The 9047-nt window shown below is 38.4% G+C and overlaps 1 non-coding gene across 1 annotated transcript; it reads left to right on the top strand.

Moving 5' to 3' along the window:
- Window positions 1-8703: 8703 nt before the first annotated feature.
- LOC131171551 (small nucleolar RNA R71) lies at window positions 8704-8810 on the top strand. Its single transcript, XR_009142211.1, has one exon. It is a non-coding gene; the product is annotated as a small nucleolar RNA R71 (small nucleolar RNA).
- The last annotated feature ends 237 nt before the right edge of the window (window positions 8811-9047 follow it).

Below are 9047 nucleotides of genomic sequence, written 5' to 3'. Positions count from 1 at the left end.
AAGCCCAGGTGCCCTGGCCCTCTGCCCTCTGGGCTTCCTCTGGGTGGCCATCTTCTGGGCGCTTGCCTCTGAGGATCAAACTCAAGGTGTGGTTCCTTGGAGTCGTTCCTGAGCTTCTCAGAGCCCCTCTTCACCCCCATATCTCACCTCACTTGCCTCTTTCGACCACCAATATGGGTTGAATCCCCTAGCTCGGCAGGGGAATTGAACAAACCCCAAGCGAGCAAGATGCATTTTGTTTTGCATCGCGCCTCAGAGGGGTACTGCAAGAAGATGCCCCCCCAGGGGGGGCTTAGGGGGGCCTAAGCCGGGGTGTGATATGATGCCCATTGATTTGGATTTGCTAGAGTTGTAAGTCTCTATATTTGGTGCAATGGAATCCCAAAAGTTAATGTTGTTGTACAGCATGCGGTTCCTTGGAATCTCATGGTGGCTAGCACTGTCAAAGCCGAAGATGGCATTGAACTCATCCATGGTCATTACTCGATCGACACCAAGGAGACGAAACTCAATGCTGCCCCTGTCGTCCCTGTCGGTAGGCCATAAGTTGGCCTTGAAGCTACCTAAAAATTCCAGCGTTGTGTCTTTGTAGGCCAAAAATTGTAGTTGGGAAAACGTTGTCCAACCAATGCTGTCAAGTAGCCCATTGATTTCCCCTTGCAAGCGATTTGCTCCAAAAGCAGAAAATCCATGTATTTGGTGGAGGATATTTTTTAGGCATGAAGTTGGGTGCACATTACATTGTGGGCACCATCTCGAAATCCCCAAGGAATAGAGATTTTGGGTTGTGGAGCTGGTTGTGGCTATGGTTGTGGTGGAGGGGGGGCTTGTTGAGATGGTTGGGGAGTGGCTACCCTCGTTATTGGGCGTTGGGTTGGAGGCTGGGGTGGAGAAGGTGAGAATTCTCCTCTTTGCCTTGAAGAAGAGCTGGTCCTTCTTGCAGATCTCTTCGTAGGAGCCATGGATGTGTTTTTGGGAAGGAGAATAGTAGGATTTTGGTGAAGGGAGATGAGATTTGAGAGGTTTTTATAGGCTAGGAAGGGAGTATATGAAGGGTTTTGTGTTTATGAAGGGTTTTAATGCTAGGGATGCATTTAAAGAGCCGTTAGGACTCTTTGTTTTGCGCGTTTCGCTCCCCAGGAGTCGTGGTTGCGACGAAATACACGGGTCATGTATGACTACACAGGTCTCGACATGTAGGGCAGTGTAAATTTCTGCCTACAATTTTCAAAATTTGTTGTAGTACATGGCTCGTGTAAATGAGCTCTAGGGCCCATATAACTTTCTGTCTCTCGAGTTGTTTTACTGGATATGTTACACGGTCCATGTAAATTTCAAGGAGGGCTGTGTACTTCCTGTCTCTAAGTTATTCTGCTAGAGACATTACACGGTCCATGTAAATTGGGATGTGGACCCGTTTAACTTTCTGTCTCCCGAAGAGTTGAAATTGCATGAAATTTATGGACTTCCAGAAAATTACATGGGGCATGTAAAACTAGTGCACGACCCGTGTAATTTTCTGATTTTTCAAATCTTTGGCAAATGAAAAATTTTATCATCATGACACATGAAATGGATGCAAAGATTAACAATAGAGTTACTTCCCTGGTTTTGTTCAATTTTCCCTTTTGTGGTTTTGACTTGGTAATTCACTTCCTCTCTTGATCTCTATTCCCCTTGTCAAAAATCCTACAAAATGAAATGCTAATGAGTACGAAACAAAAATTCAATATTAAAGAAAAAAGAAAAGAATAAATGTTCAAAAAAATTTTGGGTTGCCTCGTAAAAAGCACTCGTTTATAGTCTTTAGTTGGACTTTGCTTGTTTATGGTCTGTCAGTAGGAGGATTGAGAGTGCAATTGACTCTCATTTCTATGGGTTCTCCCTAAAAGTAAGGCTTCAGCCTCTACCCATTGACCTTGAATATGCTTAAGGTTTCGCTCCATACCTCTATTGCTCCATGTGGGAAGACCTTAAAAGGTCTAGACCATCTTGATTTCAACTTCCCTGGAAAGAGTTTCAATCGAGATTTGAATAAGAGGACATGATCTCCTTCTTTTATCTCTTTCCTTGCTATGCACCTGTCATGCCATCTTTTGGTTTTATCCTTGAAGATTTTGGCATTTTTGTATGCATCCTGTCAAATTTCTTCAAACTCATTCAGTTGTAAGACCCTTTTCTCACCAGCAGCTTTGAGGTCGAAGTTTAAGATCTGAATTGCCCAGTAAGCTTTATGCTCAAGTTCAATAGGGAGTTGACATGATTTCCCATAACCCAGACGGAAGGGTGTTGTGCCGATTGGGGTTTTATATGCAGTGCGGTATGCCTAAAGTGCATTGCCTAACTTCATGCACCAGCCCTTTTCTGGATCTGTTTACAGTTTTCTCTAGAATCTACTTCAGTTCCCTGTGAGATTTCTACTTGATCGCTAGTTTAAGGATGATAAGGTAGCGCCACTTTGTGAGTCACTCCATACTTTTTTAGTAGTGTTTTGAATTGTTGGTTGCAGAAGTGACTTCCTCCATCACTGATTATTGCTCGTGGTGTGCCAAATCTTGTGAAAATGTTTTTCTTAAGGAAGCTTATGACTACTTTAGCATCGTTGGTTGGTGTCACAATTGCTTCTACCCATTTTGATACATAATCAACTCCAACCAGAATATATTTGTTTCCATGGAAAAAGGGAAATGGGCCCATGAAGTCTATTCCCCATACATCGAACAATTCTATCTCAAGTATACCATGCAATGGCATTTCAGTCCTTCTTGAACTGTTACCTGTTCTTTGGCATTGATCACAACCTAGCACAAAGGATCTTACATCCTTAAATAGATGTGGCCAGTAAAACCCTGCTTGTAAAATTTTTGTTGCGATTTTTGTGGTGTCGAAATGTCCTCCATATAGTGATGAATGGCAGTGATAAATGACAATTGCCATATCTTCCTCTGGTATGCATCTTCTTATCAGCCCATCATTACATCTCTTGTATAGTAGAGGTTCCTCCCATAAGTAATATCTTACATCATGTAGGAATTTCTTCCTTTACTGATAAGTCATGTTTGGAGGTAGTATCCTGCATACAAGAAAATTAACAAAATTAGCGTACTGTGGAGCTTTGGAGAATGCAAGTAATTGCTCATCAGGAAATGAATCATCAATTGGCAAATCTTCGAAGTCCTCCATGTACTCCAATTTTAGTCTGAAAGGATGATCAGCTACTATATTTTCGGATCCCTTTTTGTCCTTTATTTCAAGGTCAAATTCTTGTAGGAGTAGGATCCATTGAATCAACCTTGGTTTTGCTTCCTTCTTATTCAAAAGGTATCAGATTGCAGCATGATCTGTAAATACAATGACTTTTGACTCAATGAGGTAAGATATGAACTTGTCCATTGCAAATACCACTGCTAGGAATTCCTTTTATGTGGTGGCATAATTGATTTGTGCATCATCTAATGTCTTGCTAGCATAATAAATAGCACGGAGTTTTTTTATCCTTTCTTTGCTCGAGCACTGCCCCCACTGCAAAGTCACTCGCATTGCACATAACCTCAAATGGTAGCTCCCAATTCGGTGGCTGCATTATTGGTGCTGATATCAGAGCTTCTTTGATCCTGTTAAAGGAAACAAGGCAATTTTCATCAAAATCAAAGGGAACATCTTGACTTAACAAGTTATTAAGTGGCTTAGCTATTCTAGAAAAGTCCTTGATAAATCTTATGTAGTATCCTGCATGTCCCAAAAAAGCTTCGCTCTCCCTTGACTGATGTTGGTGGTGGCATGTTTTCAATGATCATGATTTTTGCCTTATCTGCTTCAGTTCCTCTCTCTGATATCAAATGTCCTAGAACTATGCCTTCCCTTACCATGAAGTGGCATTTTTCCCATTTTAGGACCAGGTTTGATTCTTCACATCTTTGCAACACCTTAGATAAATTAGCTAGGCAATCATCAAAAGTAGTTCCATAAACAGAAAAATCATTCATAAAAACTTCCACGATATCTTCAATATAATCAGAAAAGATAGCCATCATGCATCTTTGAAAGGTAGCAGGGGCATTACAAATACCAAAAGGCATTCTCCTATATGCAAATGTACCATAGGGGCAAGTGAATGTTGTCTTTTCTTGGTTTTCTGGGTGAATAGGAATTTGAAAGAATCTCGAATACCCATCTAGGTAACAGAAATAAGAGTGTTTCGCTAATCTTTCTAACATTTGGTCAATGAAGGGGAGAGGGAAATGGTCTTTTCTGGTATCACCATTTAATTTCTTATAGTCTATGCACATTCGCCAACCAGCGACTACTCTAGTAAGGATTAGTTCATTGCTTGCATTTTGGATAACAGTTGTCCCACCTTTCTTAGGAACTACATGTACTGGACTAACCCATTTACTATCAGAGATTGAGTATATGATACCTACATCTAATAGTTTTAAAATTTTTTTCTTGACTACTTCTTTCATGTTTGGGTTAAGCCTTCTTTGGTGTTCAATTGTGGGTTTACTATTTTCTTCCATAGGTATCCTATGGATGCAAATCGAAGGGTTAATTCCCTTCAGGTCTTCTATCTTATACCCTATGGCTTTGCTATGGATCCTAAGTTCTCTTAGCAATTTTTCCTCTTCTAATTTAGACAAGCTAGCATTGATTATAACAGGATATTTAGAATTTGAGTCCAAAAATGCATACCTTAGCGAGGAGGGGAGAGGTTTAAGCTCTACCTATTTGGCATTTTCCTAGAGCTTACCTTTGGTTTGTTCCTCCTTCAAATCCTCCATCACGGAAGCGTTAGCTAATGGTAGGGGTGGATGAGCTGTTAACTATTCTGCACAGGCTGCTATTTCTGTATTTTCATCATCCACTGTATGGCTGTGCACAATACATGCTTCATGAGGATCTTTAGGATGTGTCTTATGAAATTCCTTTTCAACATGTTCATCAATTGTGTCAACTTTAAAGTATTCATTAGGTTCAAATTTGTGTTTCATTGTGTCGAACAAGTTGAACTCCACTTCTTCTTCTCCTACTTTGAGAGTTAGTCGCCCATTTTTGACATCTATGTGTTAGTAGTATGCCCTAGAGCATATTATTTAATATGTATCTTGTACATATTTTTATTAATAAAAAGCAATTCCACTCTTCCGTTTACATAATATATTTATGTGTAATAGAAAAGGTCCATTGATATTTTGTTAGAAATTCTATTCTTAAGTTGTTAAGAATATGAGTGATAGTATTTCTAGTACAAAGTATCATAAATAGGTTCACAATCGAGGATACTTCATAATAAGGACATGACTTATCCAGAAAGATTGTATTCATGTTTGTTTCTAAGTTATTTATATGAGATATAAATAAGATGGAATGGTGAGTCTCATGCCATATGACAAACATGATAGGCACTTATAAATGATAAGTAGGCCGAACCAGTGACACTTATGACAAGCACATGGAGTTTACTCTTGTCAATGTTTTGTCATAAATCATATCGATGCATATAATCTTTAGACCTGAGATAGCATAGTTATCTTGTATATAGGTGGTTTGAGTTTGATACTGCTTTCATACTTGTACTGTGTATGGGTATATGGGCATGTGTTGGCTCCTATTAGTTATATATGGAGGTAGGTGTTGATCAAGATGGAATCTGTTCCTCTAAGTAAATAGAGATAAAATCCTATGTTCATTTAATTGTTCTTGATGTTTCAAGTTCCTGGCCAGGACAGATAGATTTAATTAGAAAAGAGTTTCTGATGAGAAAATCTTTTTAATCAAGAACTGGAATTAAAAGAGAACATAATATTCATAGCAAATGGAGTTTGACATAAACCATGACTCCAGCTTGAGTTGGGATTTTGTAACAGAGAGATTCCAGTGCATGGTAACATATGATTATAGGTTCATTTAAGGTAAACCTTATTACTAATTGGGTGGCCATGGCATGCTATGCTAGGTGTTAACCATGGTCTATGAGGTGCATAAAATGGTTTAGAGAAATCATTTATAGTAAGAAAGAGTTCTGATGATATTAAGAGTTGATATCATATCTCATTGCCAATTAGTGATGAGCCTAGTAAGTCACACACATACACAAGTTATCACCTAATTAAATATGATTTAATTAATTAATTAAAGAGTTTAATTGATTAATTAAATAGGTTTAGTTTGCAATTAGATTGCAAAGTCCCTAGCATGACTTGAAACCAAATCTAAATTATTGGATGTATAGTATAAGTTAAATTTATATTTAAAGTGTTTAAATATGAATTTAATTAATAAAGATTAATTAATTGATTTATATTTGATATAAATTGATTAGAAGAAGAGAAATAATTATCTTGAGTTGAGAACTCAAAATTAAGACACAGGGGCATTTTGGTCATTTCACAGGGTGACATGTGGCATCATGAGATGGTGACACATGGCATTACACATAAGCTTGCCAAATGTCTTTTAATCATGTAAGATGATTAAAATTAAGATTAAATATAGGTTTGACACTTGGCACAGTGTGATTGGGTCAATTAAACCTAGAAACAATCAGAGGGTGACATGTGGCAAGGGTTTAATGTGTTGACCTAGCTATGTAAGTGTTGTTATGAATTAAAAATAAGAAAACCAGCAGCCACTCCTCCTTTGTCATGCCATTTTGAGGCTCTCCATCTCTTCTTCTTCATCTCACATCAATTCAAAGAGATTAGCCATCAATCTCTTGAATTAAAAATATTAGAAATCGTTTCTAGTGTCCTGTTTATATCTTTAATCTTTTAAAAGGCAGAACTTGATTTTCTAAGTAATAGAAAAAGCTTTAGAAGCTGTTCAAGGGCTGCCATAGGTATTCTTGGTGTGGACAAGCTAGAGGGACAACATCTGGTGTCCTGAAGACGCATCTCAAATGCGTAAATACACTGCAGTGCATCAAGAGGTTAGTGTGTTTGTTCTTGATTTAATCTAGGGTTCTAAAATTAATCTGATTAATTTTAAAATCTTAAATGGCAAATACAGATCCAAAAAACATATTAAAAGAGTTTTAATATGTTGTTTATCATTGAAATCAAATAGACAAAAATAAATCTTGCATGATGCATGTAACCCTAGGTGAAAATTTTGAATTCAATAGCATAAACTTGTATTTTTTCACGCTCCCGTTCCTTCACTATGATGGCTCTGGTAGTTGCCAAGAATGGTCTTCCTAAGATGATAGGAATTTCAATATCTTCTTCCATCTTGAGGACAACAAAATCCACTAGAATGAAGAATTTGCCCACTTTGATTGAAATGTTCTCCAGTATTCCTATAGGATATTTAACAGATCGATCAGCCAATTGCAATGAGATTGTTGTTGGTGTCAGTTCCTTGATCTCCAGCATTTTGCATATTGATAGAGGCATTACACTGATGCTTGCTCCAAGATCACAAAGGGCCTTATGTATTTTATTGTCACCAATGAGGCAAGGTATGGAGAAACTTCCTGGATCTTGCAACTTTGGAGGCAATTTATTTTGTAGTATGGCACTGCATTCCTCTGTTAGAGCTACTGTTCCATAGTCTTCTAGCTTTCTCTTCTTTGATAGAATTTCCTTAAGAAATTTGGCATAGGATGGCATCGGAGAAAGTGCTTCAGTGAAGGGGGTGTTGATATAAAGCTTTTGTAAGACTTCTAAAAACTTCCCAAACTGCTTATCCAATTTAGCTTTCTGAAATCTCTGAGGAAAAGGTAGGGGAGGCTAGCATGGTTCTGGTAATTTCTTTGTCTTCCTTGCTTCCTCTTCGTGATCTTTCTTAGCTTGTTCCTCCTTTTTCTCTGCTTGGTCTTTAGATTTTTCTATGGTTTTTTCTATTGGTTCTACATCTGGTTGTGCTAGAGTTCTCCCACTCCTCAGTGTAACTGCCTTACAATGCTCCCTTGGGTTCATTTCTGATTGGATAGGCAGTTTGCCAATAGCCTTACTTGAAGAGCTTGCTTGCTGAGCAATCTGATTCTCTAGCATCTTGTTGTGAGTAGCAAGTTGGTCCACTCTGGAAGTCAACTATTTAATCAATTATGTTTGTTGTTGTTGAGCTGCTAGGAACCCTTCCATCATGGTTTCCATAGCCATTTTCGGTTCAGGTTATTGTGGTTGGGGAGGTAGTGATGATTGTGCAAAGTTTTGTCCTCTGTTCTGAAATCTAGGGGGTGTTGGTGGTTTGTACCCTTGTTACTTATTTATTGGCTGGTTCTGCTGATTGGACCATGAGAAATTTGGGTGGTTCCTCTATCCAAGGTTGTAAGTATTTGAATATGGATTGTTTGACTGCCTCTAGTTGAAGTTTCCTCCATTATTTACATAGTTCATCTGTTCTGAGGAGGGTTCATTGAAATTGCTATATTATGAACTCATGTATCCTCCTCTATAGCTGTCTTTAGGTTGACTATTTATACCTACTGCGTTAGCTTGCATCGTTTTGAGTTTCTTTGTGACTTAATCAAATTCAGCATTTATCATGCTTAGGGCATCTACTTCTAGTACCCCTGCAATTTTCCTTGCATTTCCTCTTTCATTAGACCACTCATAGTTATGGTATGCCACCCTTTCTAAAAGTTCAAGTGCTTGTGGCACTGTTTTCTCCATTAGATCACCTTTTGTAGCTGAATCAATTGTGCTCCTTGTAAAGGGTAGTAACCCATTATAGAAGTTTTGCACTAATAGCCAATCTTCTATACCATGGTGTGGACATTCTCTTTATAGGTCTTTATATCTTTCCCATGCATCATAAAGTGATTCTCCCTCCTTTTGTCTGAAGGTGTTGAGCTCAAGCCTTAGTTTTGCAGTCTTTACAGGTGGACAATACCTTGCTAGAAAAGCTTGAGAGAGATTCCCCCAAGTAGTTAATGTTCCAGCTAGTTGAGAAAGTAACCACTTCCTTGCTCTGTCCCGAAGGGAGAATGGGAATGCTCTGAGTCTTATTGCTTGATCAGACACTCCATTCATCTTGAATGTATCACATAGGGCAAGAAAGCATTGGAGGTGATCGTGTGGGTCTTCTGTAGGCGAACCTGCAAA

The sequence above is a fragment of the Hevea brasiliensis genome, chromosome 12 (genome assembly GCF_030052815.1).
Source record: "Hevea brasiliensis isolate MT/VB/25A 57/8 chromosome 12, ASM3005281v1, whole genome shotgun sequence".
Lineage (NCBI taxonomy): Eukaryota > Viridiplantae > Streptophyta > Magnoliopsida > Malpighiales > Euphorbiaceae > Hevea > Hevea brasiliensis.
This window is presented reverse-complemented; position numbering and strand designations above follow the sequence as displayed.